Genomic DNA, 17,972 nt, shown 5'->3' with positions numbered 1-17,972 from the left:
TGTTGAGGTTTGAGCACTGCAAATGTGGAACAGCAGACAAACACGAGTCACCTGTCTTGTGCACTTTCAGTCATGATATTGCTTTGAAGCTCACCCATGAGTAACTGTTCCGCAAAGCCCTCCTCTCCTCTAGCTTTTTCATTGCATCTCAGCTTCCCAGACAAGGGCACCACCACCACCACGTATAGATAGTCCACACTTGGTGTTAGCTTGAGGCTTTTCCACTAGGTTTAATTTATGGCCATGGTGAAAGCAGAACTCATGGGACAAGGAGCTAGGAGATGGAGCGGAGCCCTAGGGGGCCAGGTGGGAGTGCTGGTGGGTCATGCTGGGAAGCATCATGAGCTGCTGGGAACAACTGGGAGGAATCCACCTTGTTTAGGACTGCGCAGATGGAAGGTGGAGCCTACAGAAAAGTCCTGCGAAAAGAGGCATCTGACAACTGCCTTCTCCAGCAGAGCAATTCTGCTGCCCCATTGTTTTTACCTGTTGGCTTAGGTAGGAACCTATTTTTGTCTATGCCGAAAAGCAGATCTGCTTAAGTTTTTTACCCCTGGAAGTACGGCCTTGAGCTTGTCTGTATGGCCGTGTATGTGTTTGTTCTGCTTGGATAATGCAGTTATAATAATTGTTTAACAATGGCATGTTCTTCAGATTATGTTGCACTTCCTTGATCTTTGCCATGTAGGACCTTATCAGTAACGGTTTCTGTTTTCTTCCAGGTCATTGTTAACAACATTGAATGGTAAGTGATGATAAAAAAAAAAAGATCAAGAACTAATAAATCTGCTTGATTAAAATTTAAATTAGATTTCAAGATGTATCAACTTGTTGTTGGACCAGTTCATGTGTGCGCCCCATATTGATTTGTCATGTTCTTGTTTCTTACTGTGAAAGTCATACTGCACCACAAATCCTTACGGAGCTTAACCTGTTGCATCAGCGCGGCTGCCTCATTGAAAACACCATTGTCATTAACTACACCATCTTTATTTATAATTCTTTTTATGTAGCAAGTCCTTCCAGTCTTTTGCCCAGGTTTATATAACGCGGACAGGCATATCTGGGTCATTCTGTTTAGCCTGTTAAAATATTGACATAATATTAACATTCTCCAAGTCACCTGGGGCTTCCCTGCTGCTCTGAAATGGATTGATAATAAACATTAACCATCTGGATATGTCCTTAGTCAGTTCTTTTGAAACGCTCACTTATAAGTTACCCAGACCTGGCAACTTGATATTGAGATGAGTAGCAGTTGTTTTAACATCCTTCTAGTTACTGGAATGGAAAGTATTTCAACATCATTATTGTCTGATCTGAATACAGCATCTGGCTTCTTCCCAAAGAGAGAACAGAAATCTTTTTTAGCCCTTCTGCTTTTTCAGCGTGATTATTGACAGTTGTATCATTCCCATTCATTGGGATGGCAATCCCAGTCTGTTTTAGTGAAAGCCTTTTTAACTTTGTTCACAAAGATTAGCAGAAGTCAAGCGTCGATACTTTCCACCAGCTAGGCAGGCCTTCTTCCATGAAAAAATAAAATAAGCTTAAATTCCATTTCAACAAGTAAGTCAAATCATATAAAGACAACTTTTCTGTGAAATACATGAGAAAATACTGTTCCCATCATCAAAGTACATTTGTGGTTCAGTAAATCATGCACAAAATCATCTCTTTAATGAATTGAATCAAGGTAATTATGTATTGTTACTTGAATTTGCTGTGTGAAGAATGACAGTGTTCAGCTGTAAATGATTTCTTGTCATTTTTGATTTGGGGACTCTTCAAACCTAAACAATTTATGCCAGTGTTTTAATTAATCAGCTTTGATTAGGTCCGTCATCGTGTTTCTGCCAGCTTTTACTGCTGTGTGTGTGTTGAACGCGCACATGTTGTATTGCAGATGTCCCTTTCAGCTGTCAATTAAAAACACATTTGAGAGATCTTTTATATTTTTTTTACAGAACTGTGAAAAAAAAGTTTCAAAAACTCTGCAAGCATGTTTAATCGTATCAGTGAAACTGCTTAAAAAATATCAGTCACTGATTGCAACTAGCAGTTTTCAGTTGTTGCCAAATACTTTTTATTGCAGAACCAAATATCTTGTGAGGAAATGGGCAGTATAAGGGTGTGGAATAATAGGAGCATAGGTCAGAAAGTACCTATGTGGTTTCATTCAGAAAAATTACTGTTACAAACACGGATGTAATAGCCTCCAAAAGTTGGAAGCCGAATAAGATGATATTAATTTAATTCTGGAATACAGGGGGTGTTACACTGTAAGATTTCATACTGGTCACGGCTGTCTTGGGCTGCATTTTAGGAGAGAACTCACATAATTGGTTGGAGATGACAGGAGAAAAAGTGAGATGATGGCTTATCTCTTATGTCTGCTTGGGACAATTAGTAATGCTGAAAGACATGTGAAGTTAACTGCTTTTAGAAGTGAGAACTGTGTTTGGGGCTTAATTAATGCAGGGAAAAAAATATGTTTGAGGGAACTTCAAAGAACTAATCAGATGCACTTTTCGCTTTTTCTAATTTGTGAGATCTGTTGCAGTCTGAGTCAGCACGGCAGATGCAGATGGCTGCCCTAGTAGATTTTTTTTTTTTTGTCACTTTGAAGTTCACAAGTTTTAACTGGGGGAGGTGGAGAGAAGACTGGACAAAGCTTAAAACCAGCCACGAGAAGAGAATTGCTGCAAAGCGAGGAAGGCTTTGGGGTGTTTTTCCACTCGTTGACATGCAGAACATCTTTATAGGTTATGGTTTTATCTGGTAAGTGGAGGTTTATTCACGAAACATACAAAGTAGGATTTCATACAGGGCGTAGGGTGGAAAGCCACGTTTAACATGATGAACATGTGGGGTTTAATTCTCATTTATAAAATGCCTTCTTTGTACTGCACCTGTATTATTTATTAGTCATATGTCCTGCAGTTGAGTAATGGGAAATACTGGAGCAAGCATTTCATTAACTGTGACACTGTTAATTGGTATTGCTCGCTGCCTGGAATTACTTTCCCTGTTTGAATACATGGAAGTATGAATCAGAGCCACAGTGAATTAGCCAGCAAGAGGAAGGCAGACATCTTCACTTGATAGGCTGTATGTATAGAGCAGCTGATCTCATTTGTCTTCCTGGCCCGTGAAGTCCTTTTCAGACTTAGATCACCGAGGTATTCAGAATGGTATATATTTCTTTCCATGATCACAATTAGCTGTATCGTTATGATTAAGCCTTGAAACTTCAGTGGGATATTTTGGGACAGACTTTTTTCCAGATGCTTATGTCCTTTGTTGTGAACATTTTTTTTTTTTTTTTTGAGCTATTAATGCCTACCTTTCAGGATATTTATACATTTAAATTCCTGGATACATCTGAGCTTAGGAACAGTGCTTTGTGGCTTGTAGAAAATGCTTTCTGTTCAGAAACAAAACTTTTTGTGCACCTGAAAATTCTAAAATTTGTTCAGCTGTTATGCCTTCAAGGAATGTCACATATTGCTGACAATAAGCTTGAGGGTGGAATTAAGTGCCAGTCGCCAGGGTTGATACTGATCAAAATTATTCATATTTGGTGCTATAGTATATACAGCAATTATAGTTTAAGAGAATAATGCTGTTGAAATCCCTTGAACGGTTACAGCTACTCTTGAGCAATAAAATGCTTTTCAGGGGACAGCCTAATACAATGCAACTTTGTAGAATGAGTTGCGACATTTTCTTTTCATTTGCCATATAAAGTGCCAAATAAATGTTTGCAATAAAAATACAAGCCTGGGAAGAATGTGTTTTGCCAATTACAGCATAACGTAGGCTACAAAGAAGTGTTTAGGATGGAGTTCGGTATGGGTGTTAGTGTCAGGTTACAGCAGGGAAAAGGGTGCCTTAATGTGCCAAATCACCTGCGGGATTTTGATCCCACATTTGCAAGGAAAATTGCTGCCTGTGAGAGACAAGAGATGGGTCCCACTAGGTGCCAAATGAAGGCAGCCAGGAGGAGCAGGCAGCCTTCTGCCGGGGGAGAAATCCCATGCGAGAGGACTGCAGAACACTGATTGATGGTGGCAATCACTTCAGCTGGTGGTTGCCACATTTAGCTCCTCCAGTTGGCCAATGCCAGGAGAGGTGGGCACAGGGTGGGATTAAAGCTTCCGTAGCAGAAGTAGGACAAGCCGCACTGGGGCCAGTGGTGACAATTTAGGGGGCCCTCTCTCATATTGCTCAAGAGCTTGCGTGATTCACCCTCTTCCCTTTTTCTGAGTTTCATATCACAGAAAGCCGAGTTATTTTTCAACATAACTTTTACTTCAGCCTAAAGTTAGACACCGAAACACTGTCCCCGTGGCTTAGCTCAGCCCGACAGCACTCTTGAAATAAAACCTAGGATCCTGCTTGCTGACAACATGCACAATCAGAGCGATTTTGAGCTCAGCTTCTTTGCGAGTGTTTTCTGTCTTCTTCTGCTTAAAAACCACCTGCTCCGATGAGATGGCAAAGCATCTCATTCACATGAAATCAGCACGAAGCAGCCGGCCAAGAGGCAGTGGCGTGTATGAGCGAGAGGGGATCCTTTGCAGCCTTTATATACCAGAGTTATTTTTAACCACAGCCTCCATGCTTATTACAGTGTTTCCTCTCTCAGACGCTCAGGAAGCCCACTTGGCTCTGTTTCCTGCTAACATGCGGCCCTGGCTCACAAAATCTCTGAGAACAACAGGCCTGAGACTGCTCGGCTCCATTAAAAAAACTGGCAACTTTTCAAGCCCTGACAGAAAACCTTTGAGAGCTCTGGATTTCCTCCAACTAACGTATGAGGCTCCTACATCGGTGACAAATTAGACTGAAACAGCACAAAACGCTCCTATGTAAATAGCCCTTTTTCGGTGTTCACCCTTTTAATAGTTCAAACATTATTTATAGTTATTTCTCTGGATGGAAAAATATTTTTATGTTTTTGCAAAGATGGGTTCTTGTCAAATGTTTTCCTTGTTTGTTTGGGTTGGTTGTTTTTGTTGGGGTTTTTTTTCTCTTTTTCATTTGAGATTTTTGTGACAGTTTTCTTAGGCTCCAGGAGCAACCTTTCCTTCCTGGAAACCAGGACAAAATGGCTGTTGTGAGCTCTTCGGCAAAAGGTCTGTGTCCAGCACTGAGCACAAGCCTCTAAATGCTGCCATTCCTCAACTATTAAATAATAGTTATAACAGGCACAACTGATTCCTGATTTCCCGAGGGACAGCAGAAGAGGTCAGTTGCACTTCATTGGTGCCTTTACCCATGCGTTTTACGCATAATGTTAGGTCTTCCATGTTGTTTTTTTTCTTGCAGGCTTTTCACTGCGATTCCAAAGGGACTCCTGCTTCCAAAAATGCTTTCAAGTATCGGAATAGATGTGACCTTTGATGCTGAGAATGCTATTTTCTCCTGAGCTGACATTTTACAATATTCTAAGAAATCTTACCATGAAGCCACTTCTCATGTCTGTCAGTAATGATCATAACTTCAGAATATTACACTTTTATTCTTTTTTTTTTTTTTTTTGGTTTAAGATCTAGCAGTGTTTTTGGTCATGTCATCTTTGTCTGGGCCAGTGTCACCTTAAGGGTTATTTATTGCCCTGGGCATGAACTGACATCATCTGTAGCATCTACCTGGCCTCTCCAGTCCCAGTATTTAGCCCAGACACTGCAGGGAGGAGTGTGGCTATCAGGAGCAGGTTCACTGGAGCAGGAGGATTTCCCTGACCTTTCCATTTTCTTGCTGGCTGGGCAGTAAGGTGTGTTTATTCTCCCCACCCCACCAATTTTAAACATTCGCAGCCTGAACATGTAGGCTAAGGAATTATAAGGCTCTGTTTGTACTTGAAGGGGAGAGTGGTGGAGAATCCATCCCACCCCAGGATGATATGGCCAGTTCTTAGACAGCTAAAGGCAACTGCAGTTAATACTCTTCCAGCTCTACAGATCTGTGGAATTCCTTCCTATTTTCTTGTGCATCCTTAAAGGATCCTCTTCAGTCCTTCAGTCTCTTCGGTTGTGCCTGAAGCACCAGGTTATGCCTTGTGGAAAGAAAATAATTATTTTGGTTTTATGGTGTTTGGGTTTGTATGAGAGCAGCATTTTTGCCTCCTGCCTGTCCCTTGGAGCTCGGCTATAGTGTGAGAGCATCTCCGACAGGAAAGGTCATCTGTATCATAAAGAAGGGAGTAAAATTAATGTCTATTTTACTTGTCTCAGTAACGCTGCTCCAGCAGCTGTGCTTTGCTACACCAGTGACAGCAAAGTCCTGGACTGGGAGCTGGCTATATCAAGCATGATCTTGACCGAGTAAATACCACCATCTCTCAGATGACCCTTATTCTGATTGGAATCATCTTACTCCCAAAGTTATCTACATTTCACACAGATGTGGTTAACTTTTGCAGTTGAAAATTACTCTTATGAGAAAAGAAAAACGTAAACAGTTTCTAGATGTGAAGGAGCTGAATCCCACATTTTGTAGCTTTTAGCAACTTGTTCTACTATTCATTCATTGCTTTTTTGGGAGTTTTTATCTCATATTTTGCCCAGCAACTAGGCTTTGGCTGTGCTGGGGCATCTTTGACTGAAGCTTGGCAAGCAAATCTTTTAAATTCAGCCTATCATTTTGGCAAGTGATCCTTATTTTGCAAATGTTGAGTTTTGTTGTTACAATCATAGCTCGTAGCATTTGCCCGCATAGTTTATGGGACAAGTGGTATGCAAGTGGGGATTCACATTTATTTTCAGGCAGGAAACCAAGAGTGCAAAAATACATCATGAACTGAAGGGTCAGGGTGAAGCCTTTTTAAAAAAGAATCAAGGTGGTTGGGTTTGCGTTTATCACGCACAGTCAAGTGGTCTAAAATTGACTTGTTTTGATGCTATTTGAAGCTCACTGTAATGAAAAACTGACTTTGTGCAGACTGACTTTCTGTGTCACAGCCCATCTTGGGATAGTAATACCAGCAAGGATAATTAGTTTAACTGTTGTTCACAATTGCTGTTTGTTTGTACTCAGTGGTTTATGGTAGAAACTGCAGGACAGCCTTCCATTCGAGCTCTTGCCAGTGGCCTCAGTAATTGCCCACTAGTTACCGAAGGACAGATTCACCAAGGACTTTCAAAGCTAACTTAGCCTCCTTCAAATATAACTGAAATTTATAGCTAGCAGCTTCTAAAATAACTCACATCACTACCACCTCCAAAAACAGCTCTGGGACCATGTGGCCTTGTGGTTATGGCTCTGGGGTTGTGGTGATGAAGTCAGAGATTCAAATCCAGTTGTAGGGAGATAAAAAGCTTCAAAGAAAGTGAAACTGTTTTTGCCTTGATTATGTGGAAATAATAACACCTCATTTTACTTGCACCTGAAAAACAAAATTCATAGCTAAAAATAAGGCATGGGGCAGAACATGGTGTCATGGCAGGAGATGCACTGGTGTGACCTCGTTCTATGTGACATGTCAGAGGCGTTTGCTCCTCTTGGTACATAATATCCAGGTGCAGGGTGACAAAACTCAAGGTCTGAAGCCCACACAGGCAGGCAGAGACTAACAAGGTCTGCTGTGTTTTTCAAGGTACCTTCTGGCTGATGGACTGACCATGAGATTGAGGTTTGGGATCGGGAAGGACTTTGTTTCCTTGCTGAGAGCCACCCAGAGGTTTCTCTATGCTCTCAGAAGCCATTTGCAGTTCATGGAGGGAGTTGCATAAGAACTTCATGGACACTGTGCTGGAAATTGTTCTTATTATACAATAATTAGTAAATGTAAATAGAATAATAGCTGTATTATGCATTATACTGTACATTATACAGGCTCAGGGTGGGCAAGATGCCTCCTGCTGCTAAAAAGCTGCTTTCCCGGACTGCGGTGTTTTATCTTGTCTCACATTGTGGGGTCCTTTGTCTGTGAGGTCCTGTAGGTTTTAATGAGTTGTCGAACAAAGCAGACCTGCTTCAGCTGGAGGGCTTAAGAGAATGCCACTGTGGGCTGGCCAGTGTCTCAGAACTGAAATAGTGTCCTGTGGAGAGGTGCATGTATGTTTGTGTCCACACACATGCACACAATACATATTCAAGCACCTCAGGCCAAAGAGAAATCTTAACCTGGGCTAAATGTAATTAAATTGCTGAATTATTTGGCATGAGGAAGGTCTTTTCAGCTGGAAAGCTCTCACATGCACCCTTCCCCCCCCCCAATATGCAGCATTAGCACAAAACCATCACTATCCTGCTGAGTTATTCCTACAGCCAGCTGACTTGTTACTGGGAGCCTTGCTGAGAAATCCTTGGGGAAACCTCCTTCAAAAATTGGGCCAGCTCCAACAGGGTTGGCTTTAGGAGGGAACTCCCCACCCTCCCCCAAAAACGCAACCCCAAAGCCCATCAAAACCCCAGCCTTGTGATGCTGACTCTCAGGTTCTATATGTCTCACAGGTACTGGACTAAATTCCCGCTGTTTACACAGGGTAAGAGAGGATTTTTAACTTCAGCTGAGAGCAAGAGTCAGGTTAAAGTCTTGCTTCTCACTTCTTGTGCATAGGATGTAGATGTGAAGTCATATCTCAAGGCACAAATGCCTAGACTGTCTGCTGCATATCGTAACGAGAAGAGTCCATGGTGCTATTGATCCTAAGAAGAGCTATTATTGGATTATGACGACATCTAGATGCCCCAAGTGAGCTTGGCAGATTTTTCTGATTTATTTAGCAGATTTTCAACGGGAAAACGTGGAGATGATAATCATATTGCCCCTACAGTGCACAGGGAGAACCCAAACCTGATTCATCAGTGACAAGCCTGCCAGATCATTTCTTGAACAGCCTCAAGATTTAGTCTAGAGTAGAGACAAGCACTGAAGCATTTACAGAAAGAGAACCGATGTTTCCGTTGTTGGAATCCAGTGGCTATCAAAGATGTCTTTGAATTTCTACAATTAGAAGGAGCCAAATAAAAACCAAATAATTTTCCAAGCAGATGGCCTTAGCCCTCAATACCAAAATTATCAAACTCCCTAAGTAGTGGTTTTGAGATAGATGTTAATGGATCTTTGAGCAAGAAGCATTAGTGATCTGGACTACAGTAACATTTTAATTAAAAAGTTGTACAATAACAGACTCAAAATGTAAACTTCAAAACATTGAAAGCCGAAATTACCATGGGTTAAGAACTGGCATTGAGTATGTAATTTTTAACATTCCAGACTGCCTTCATTATAGTTCAAGAAGCCACAGAAATACACCGTTACGAGCCAGGAATAGTTCTTCCTTTTATTTGGAAAGAGAATTACAGAGGGAGCTATTGGGAACTGAAGTCTAGTTCCTAAAGCAGGAGCAGGCTACAATATTTTTATACACAACTGCAACCACAGACTTGCACTCATTCAAACATGCCGGACTAAATGGTGCCGGCTGTATAAATACTCAACACTAAGTTAAAACACAGGTTCTTTTTTATTTCAGCTTTGAAGGTTTATCATGCTATTTCTACTTTTGCAATATCATTTCAAGTCTAGATGCCTTATATATATATTTAAAAAAAAAAAAAAAAAAGAGTGCCAGTAACTTCAACCTACAAATTAAGACCATGGCTCTTCAGTGGGTTTGGAGAAAGGCTGATTCTGTTTTGGTCATTGTTGATGGACACAATGCTTGCTTTCATTTGTGAACATACGCTTAAAATTACAAAGTAAATCCTTTTGGGTTTGTTGTAAACTTTTTTTTCCAGCCAGTTACTGCTCAACTGCATCATAATGCTCATATAATCTTTCTTTCAGAAATTGGGCTCTCATAACTCATTGGTATGCAAAATATGTAAGGCCCCAGTCTGCTCTGAATTACACCCATGCAAATCGTTGAAACTTAAAAGGGAATTTAAAATATGCATGAGTAAGGAAAACAAACGGAGCCCTCAATTTCCAAAGTGCTTTGAGATCTTCAGAAGATCCTTGTACATTTTGGTACCTGTGCTCTCAAGACAGGGCAGGGAGAGGATCTGATAGGGAGAGGAGACGATAGTCAAAAACAAGGTTTTATCAGTGCTTTTGATAAATCATAAAGGGTAGGAGCACCTACTAACCCCTCTAACATTCTGAATTCACTGTAATTAATTAAAAAGCTCTAATGGAAAAATATTCTAAATCTCACAGCTTGTCAGAAATCAACTGTCGTTTCGTTTTGCCAAGAGCAGTAAATAAACCCTACGTGAACAGACATGAAAGGACTTTCTAGAAGTGGTTGTCTGTGATAATTCCACACAGGAAGCTGCTGAAGAGCAGCAGAGACTGGCTGCCCTCGCGTTTGCCGTCTCTTTTCCCGGCGTTGTTATTAAAAAAGGGGGAATTGATTTTGCTTTGTGGTGTTCGTTGTCTTGGACAAACGGAGCTGTGCTGCTGAAGCCTGAATTCTGGGAGAGAACACTTTTTACATACTTCTGTCAACTGTTTTGGCTATTTTCAGATTGACTATTGAACCACAGTGGAAGTGTATGGATTTGAGATATTTCTGGTGATTGTGTAACTGGAAAAAACTGTCCTGATTTTAAAGTATTTTTGGCGTACAAGGGAAAGTAAATAAGCAAGCTTAGAGACGCACTGGAAAGTAACTGCTCCTGCAGGACACTGGCTGTGCCAGGACCTCTGGCAGATGCACTGAGCTCTCACTATTAAGCTTCAAATGCAAGCTTTTTTTGTTATTTTTTAGTGCAAAAGATCAAAATGAAGGATATATAACTAAAATGCAAAGAATTTGGAAAGCATGGATGCCTGTGAAGGGAAATGGCTGCACATATGAACTGCATTAGCAGGGGATGCAATGAAACAGAAGCCTGGTTGATAAGCTCCAGAGGCACCTTGGCTTGACACGGTGGGAAGCAGGAGCTGTGGTGGTGGTGGCATGGCTGTGACACTAGCGGGGAGGGTGTTGAGAGCCCAGAGCCTAGTCTGGAGGTGGAGCTGCCCTCACGCATGGCTCTGCTGGTGACACACAAGGCAGGTTATCGGGGCGGGGGATCTCAGGCTGAGCAGCCCTGCAAGTGCTTGGACCAGCTGCATTGCTGGTGATGATGAGGGAGAGCAAGGGCAGCACCTTGTTTCGAGTGTCATTGAACCACTGGGATGGCAACCTTTGGATAGGAACACTCTGTCCCTGCGCTTCCATCCAGTGATTCATTGGTGACTATGACAGAGTCATAAAAGCACCACTGTCAGCTAATGTGTCATTAAAGGAAGCATTCTGCTTTTTTTTTTTTTTCCTAAACAAGTTAACTAAGTATTATTTTTCACTGCCTTCATGCTCTAAGCTGGCATTTCAAAGGCTGAAGCTACTGGCCTTTGTTGTTGCTTTACTTGCTCATCCTGAAGCTGTAATTGAATCCACCTGGGCTGTTTTGCAGGACTCCAAACGGTTGGTTCTCACTGCAGCTCATCTATATAAAGCCCTGCCATTAGCTCTACCAGCTTAGCAGTTGATCAGTAAACCTCAAGGGGCTGTGGACAGCCACATACTCTGTAGTAAAGAGCACAAGTGACTTTGAAACTGAAGCCACCAGCAGAAAAACTTCAAGAGGTGTGTTTGGCCAACGCCTTCCCATAAGAAGTTGTTTGGGTTTGTTGGGGTTTTTTTTTCTTCTGACCAATCCTTGCTCAAGCTGCCCTTTTCCTGGGTTCCCAGGCTGGGAGCTATAGTACAGCAATGATTTTTTTGGTGTGGTAGATTTATCCTGGATCTTTCTGGATGCCTCTTTGGCAATCCAGCATGAATGGCCATATCCAAAGAAGTTTAAGCCTTCCTGTGACACTCAGAATACTTCTGCACAGGATGACAGGTGAAATAAAACATTTTTAATGCTTCAGGATGTATGGCTTTGTCTTTAGGGTTTGTATCTGTGTTCAATCAACATACTAGCAAAGTATTAAATCAACCACGTGAGCATTAGTTATCCATTTACTGCAATGGGACGTTCTGTTCCCTTCTGTCACAGGAGAGAGGAAAGCCTCTAGAGAGAGAAAAACCTTCCAGGTTATGGTAAAATGCCATCCAGCCCATGATACTGCGATACGTGCACATCTCTGGTCCCATTTACCCGAAAGTCAAACCATGAAACTCAGCTTCAGCGTGGTCGCTCGCTCACTGCACACCTACTGCCTCGCAGCCCTCAAGTCAATGGAAGTTGTTTCCCTCCTTGTGGGCAGCGAGCAAAAAAGCTGCCTGGGCTGGCCTCAGGTTGGGATTTTTTTTCTTTTTTTTTTCACTTAGTGCTTTCTGCTTTTCTATAAAAAACTGCCATGTACAGTAAGTACAAGGTGCCACAATTGTTAATATTAGCAAAGGTCCAGGTTCCTGACTGATAGAAATTTATAACGTCATGACTCATCTTTTATTGGTACTTCACTTTTAGAACAAGCATAGTTAAGTCATTGCATTCTGATTAAATTATATATATATTTATATATATTAAAAATATACAAAACATCTATATAAAAACTATATTTACATGTGCACACACACATATATAAACCCCAGGATTTTATCTACAAAGTGCATTGGAGGAAGGCTACAACAGCTGTAGACAGAGACATCTGTGCAAAAAGAAGCTATTTAGCCATTGCACAGGGTGTTGTAATTAAAAGTTTCAGTATATTTTTCGGGGGGAAAAAACACCTCAAACGCAAACCCCCTTGTTGTATATATAAATACATATCATGTGTGGATACACGCAACAGAAACCATCACTAGCTCAGCAAGCAATGGCACAAAACAAGCGTGCCACACCAAACCTCCCAAGAAATCCCATCCAAGGCTCCAGCTTTAAACAGGTGGGAGAACAAAGCACAAGGCAACCACTTGGGGTTACCCCGCTGCTATAAATCTCATGAGCTGTCCTATCGTGCCTTCATCTGGGTGTTTTTGTTTGATTGGGTTTTTTTGTTTGTAAGCCACCACCATCCCTCCTATGATGCTGTTAGATCAGCTGTGGTGTAGGGAGGGGTGCTAGAGATGCAATGCCAATGCTGTGCCTTTTCCCTGCTGCCACTGCTGCTGCCCCTGGCCGTGTGGCAGCACTTCCCAAGTAAATGTGCTCATGACAGTGGAGAAGCAGCTCAATCTTTTGTCCCAGATGCTTCTGCAAAGGGACAGATCCTGCAGAATGTGGCCATACACCTTCAAGGACTCACTGGCACCGGGGTGGCAATGGGATATCGGTGGCAGGAGGAAGACAGGCAGCTTTCAGGGACACGGTGCAGGCTCAGCTCTGCCTTGTACATTGGCTTTTTGTTTGGCTTGGGTTTTGCCAAGAGCACAACTGAGTTTTCAACTCCTCAACAGTTTTGTGTCATCAACTGAACAAGTCGTTAAAAACCACCGAAACTCTAACCTCTACAAAAGCAATGGTCCCACAGACCGTGAGCTGCCGTACAGCACCTGATGCAGGGGCTGAGCTGATGCAGCATAAATCAGAGTGGCTATTAGCAGTGCTCCTTTTTCCCTTTGAAGCCCATTGGGAGGGTGCTGCTGTGGCCAGGGGACATGATCCTGGATAAGGACACGAGAGCCCCTGTCCCTGCAGTGCCTGGGTGCCAGGCAGTGAGGCCCTGTCATTGTTGCCTCCTTTCGTTGGTTTTGTGAGAGCTCAAATAGTCTTTTCTGAAGATAAAGCAATTCTTCAAAGTTATTGTGGCTTCCAAAGTTGCAGCCTGAGCACAAACAAAACTCATTGCATCTCACCAGTGGCATTGCCTGTCCCTTGGAGCTCTCAGCCTTTGCTGTTAGTGACACTTCTGTGCAAGGTGGGTATTGTACAGGCACTGGCCCCACAAAAGAGGTGAAATCCCAGCTGGATTTAAAAGCGAGTGAAAAGTGAGGTCTTCAGGGCAGGGACTGACTTTTCTTTTTGGCGCTCGTTCACTCTGTGGCACAGGGGAGGCTTTCCTGTGCTTGGGACTTCTTGGTACCACAGCACAAGTCCACGCCAATAAAATAATACGAATCAGGGCAGGGCAGTCCTGGGGCTGTTTAAGTAGCGGGTGATGTAATATTCGCTGTAGGCAATAGCATCTCTCTCAGATTTGCAGTTGCTCCAAGCAGATGTGACGGGCTTGCTGCAGGACATGGCAGGGGAAATTCTCTGGCCCTTCTAGTGCAGGTGAGATGGTGAAATGCAGCGCTTTCCCTAAGCTTCAACATCTCCTCCTCCCTCCAAACAACTCTTGGCTTCTCCACTGGTGCAGCTGGTAAGGACATGCTCTGAGGCAACCCCTACAGGCGTGCTAGATTTTGAAATGTGCTGCTCAGTGAAGCAAGTTAGTTGTTGTCATACACACACACCCCCTTCCCCCAATAAAGTCCAGGAATAATATCTTGGAGCCAAAGTGAAGCCTGCCAAGGAACAAATGCCCTTGGGTGGAGATTACTGATACCGCATGTGTTATATTAAGCAGGAGGACATCAGACCATTCTTTCAAATAAGTTACAGTAAACAAGCTGGGTAGCTGAGCCCTTCAAATGTTTCATTACTGATGAGTTTTAACGTTAAGGGCTTCTATCATACAAATCTTGATCAAGGGAAAGATAAACGTGCTGTTTTTTAGCATTTCACTACAAACACAGTGTTTGTGCCAACTGACACAATGATTAAATATGATCCTCTCTTCTCAGAAATGAGGAGAACTGTAACCGCACTGAGCTCTCCGCCGCTGATGTAAGATAAAAAGAGTCAAATCGTGTGTGGTTTCCTTCAGACCAACCTTGTGGCGTAGCATTTCGTGAATGATGTTGTCCAAAGTCAAAATAATCTGGTTTGCCCTAAGGTATTTTTACCTTAGGGTAAGAAGAGTTTAAGAGCGTATTTTTCTACAGATTAATAGAAAAGGTTCATTTGGCCTTTGCACCGTGCTCACTGTTGGCTCTTCATTAGGGCAAATAGAAGCTCAATGCCCCTGTATGGGAACTGGGGTTAACTGGCGCCCAATTGTTTTCATTCTAATGCGGGCTAGAGAGGCAATTGAGCTTTATAATAAGCTGGATTTGTGTTAGTTTCTTTTAAAAATATAAATGAATATTCAGGCCGTTTTCCCACCACTGTGCCCCAGCCCCTGCCTGCGTTTGCTGCATTTGGCTCCCTGCTCTTGCTGAGCACGGCCCCGGAGATGGGCTAAGCTCAGCCTCACGCAGCATCGCCAGGGCTGCAACAGCAGCTCTATCGCTGACCCCTGCTGAAGCCACCACCCTGGTTAACACAGAAAATGATGAGCAGCTGTTTGTTTCTTTTCAAGAGCATCAGAAAAACAAGGTGGTTCCCTCCCTATCTGGGCCAAAGCCTTCTTCAGCCTTTTCACTTTCAGCCACACTGATAGCAATAGTTCTCTGCCTTTCTCCAAGGAGCTTTTACAGCTGACTTCACTAATGCTCCGCAGGCCCATGGGAATTAGCTACAGCTACCCTTCCCCTGCTGTAGACCAAAATAAAAGCAGTGACAGAGCCACCCAAAAAATAAAAAAAAAAGAGGTGAAGAATCGCAGCCCCAGGCACCTTGCCACCCTGATGGCGCTACAAACTTTGCACTTTGCAGCCTCTCAAAGCCCTGCAGAAGCTTTGGTTTGCTAAATCTAAGTAGGATGCCTCACCCTTCTTGTGAGCAAAGTGCAGCTGTACTCACGCTTCCTTCACAGAAAGCACAGACACTGCACTGGTAACTCCAGTTAACAGCAACCACTTTTGCCGTGCTCCACCAAAATGTGAACCTTTGCTCAGCACAGCTCAGCCCTTCCCCATTCCCCAGGCTCCAGCAAGTTTATGCCAAGTCCTTTAAGCCCTGCTTTATAGGACATGGGCTCGGTAGAGTGCCCTCTGTGCAAACAACCTCTTCTGCGGCACCAGGGCAGCCTTGGAGAATGGCACTCACACAGCCAGGAAGAAGATCTTTTTGCCAGGAAGAAATTTGTTGTGACTGACATGTGCTAATTCCTCCTGTGCCCTGAGATGGCCCCGTACCCACGATGTGCCCTTGAAACCTTCCCTCTGTTTGTGGAGCATTTTAATGGCTCTGAAGGGCTGTTTGCTGATGCGATCCAGCACAGGGCACAATTAAAAGCTGGACCATAAAAAGGCACATCGAGAGCCTCCCATCAGAAATGCACTATGGATGCAAGGAAAAGCAGCTGCAATATTTATACTCTCTCTCACGCTGTGGGTATGGGGAGAGATGGTCAGGAGCCAGGAGACGTGAGTTCAGCATCTCCCATGCAAGCACAAAGCCAACAGCTTCTAACCCATATGGCAAATGACAGGGTAACCTGTGTCCTGGAGGGGGAAAGGGGAAAATCCCTGGTACTCAGGCCAAAAAAGAGGCAACATTTCCAGCAACACGCTGTGGCTGCGGATGGAGGGCAGGGAACAGAACATTTTTGGTACCACCTGCCCAGCAAGGCAGGATAGGCCACACCATGCTCTGGCGTGCCTTTCTATGCCGCTGGCTTCCCCTGTGCCCTCGCGTGACTGCCACTCTCACTCGGGATTCATGCAGGAAATGTGGGTGAGAAGTTCTCTGACAGCAGACGTAATCCTCCTGCGGGCTGCCCCAGGAGGTACCCGGGCACCAGCCTCCCTTTGGGCGGCGCATTGACTCAGCGCCTGGCACCCCGCTCACAGCTGGGGATGTCCCATGGCACCTGCAGGAAGTTTAAACTGAGTGTGGAGGTGTGCAGCTTGTTGCGAGGGCAGGAGCTTCGATGAGCTCAGCAGGGGAGAAAAATCCTTTAGGAACTTGCTCTGAATTTTTGGAGGTGAGGGGCTGCTGTGGTCCTTTATAGCATTGCCTTTAACATAACGCACTGCACAGAGGCCACTCCATGCCCATGGATGGGGGACTGCATCTTTTGGAAGAGATAACCCTGTCTTCACATGCAAGGACCTCTGAGCTCTCCCCCACATCAGTTCTTCCAGCAGCAAATACGTGCACACAAACACACGCTCTGCTAGAAGCAATCACTGCTTTTCTAACTTGACTTTGCTTAGCTTTAACTTCCAGGCATCACAGTTGCTGTTTCTTTTCTCTGCTGAACTCACATTCCTACTTCCCCCCCAAAAAAATCAAAAATCTTGTGCTTGCTACAAAAAAATTTCACTTCATTAATCTAAACCCCTCTGGCTATACTGTCACAAAATACTGCTTGGAAAAAAGCAAGCTGCTTCAACACTGCTGCCTTGGAGAGCTTGGTTACTCAAATGCTTAAGTTGGGAAGACCAAAATGTTCCCTCCTGCCCCACCACTTCCACCAGCGTGTTGCAAGAGAGTGAAAAAAAAGCTCTTGCAGTGCCCCATCTATGCATCATGTCAGTCCCTCAGAAACAACTCCTGCTGTCATCAGCTCCTGATATTTGCGGTATTTGACACAATACGCAGTGATAAGTTTGGGGACATCCTTTTGCACAGCAACCCAGAGCCGCCAGGCACTGCAGCTCCCTGGCTCCCACATCACGGCTCTGGCTTTGCCTGGAGCCTCAGGACACTGGGGACCGGTGCAGCACAGACTGCTGCCAGCGAAGGATGCTGCTTTGTGCTGAAGGAAGCTTCTGTGACCAACCAGGTGCTGAAATCAGCCTGCAAACTGCTGAGGTTTTGTTATTTTTTTTGTCTGTTATGAAAACAGAAAACAAAATCCTGACTTTCTCCACGGCTCAAGTCAGTTTTGTTGATTACGAAACGATCCCTTCGCCCATCTCTACTGAAGAACGTGCTGTACAGCAACAATGTTGATTTCTGAAAGCAAGGATGTATAGGAAAAAAAATTGTAGCAAGAGTCAAGCTAGAAAATCTGATTTTGGGAACTCTGTAACAGCCACGGATTACCGCAGTAAAGGTTGCGTATTGCTGTTTATTCTGAAAGATTAAAATTAACACCCCCATTATTAGAGTTCCTCATTATGCACTTTTAAGGAGAAACTTTG

General features: G+C 43.5%; 1 long non-coding RNA gene across 1 annotated transcript; it reads left to right on the top strand.

The window, feature by feature from the left end:
- On the top strand, positions 1 to 5,517 carry LOC114015168 (uncharacterized). Its single transcript, XR_003558939.2, has 5 exons — positions 1 to 745; positions 2,630 to 2,781; positions 4,652 to 4,874; positions 5,065 to 5,253; positions 5,335 to 5,517. It is a non-coding gene; the product is annotated as an uncharacterized LOC114015168 (long non-coding RNA).
- Positions 5,518 to 17,972: the final 12,455 nt, after the last annotated feature.

Source organism: Falco cherrug, chromosome 4 (genome assembly GCF_023634085.1).
Source record: "Falco cherrug isolate bFalChe1 chromosome 4, bFalChe1.pri, whole genome shotgun sequence".
Taxonomy (NCBI): domain Eukaryota; kingdom Metazoa; phylum Chordata; class Aves; order Falconiformes; family Falconidae; genus Falco; species Falco cherrug.
The sequence above is the reverse complement of the archived record's forward strand: the minus strand, read 5'-3'. Positions and strand labels throughout refer to the sequence as shown.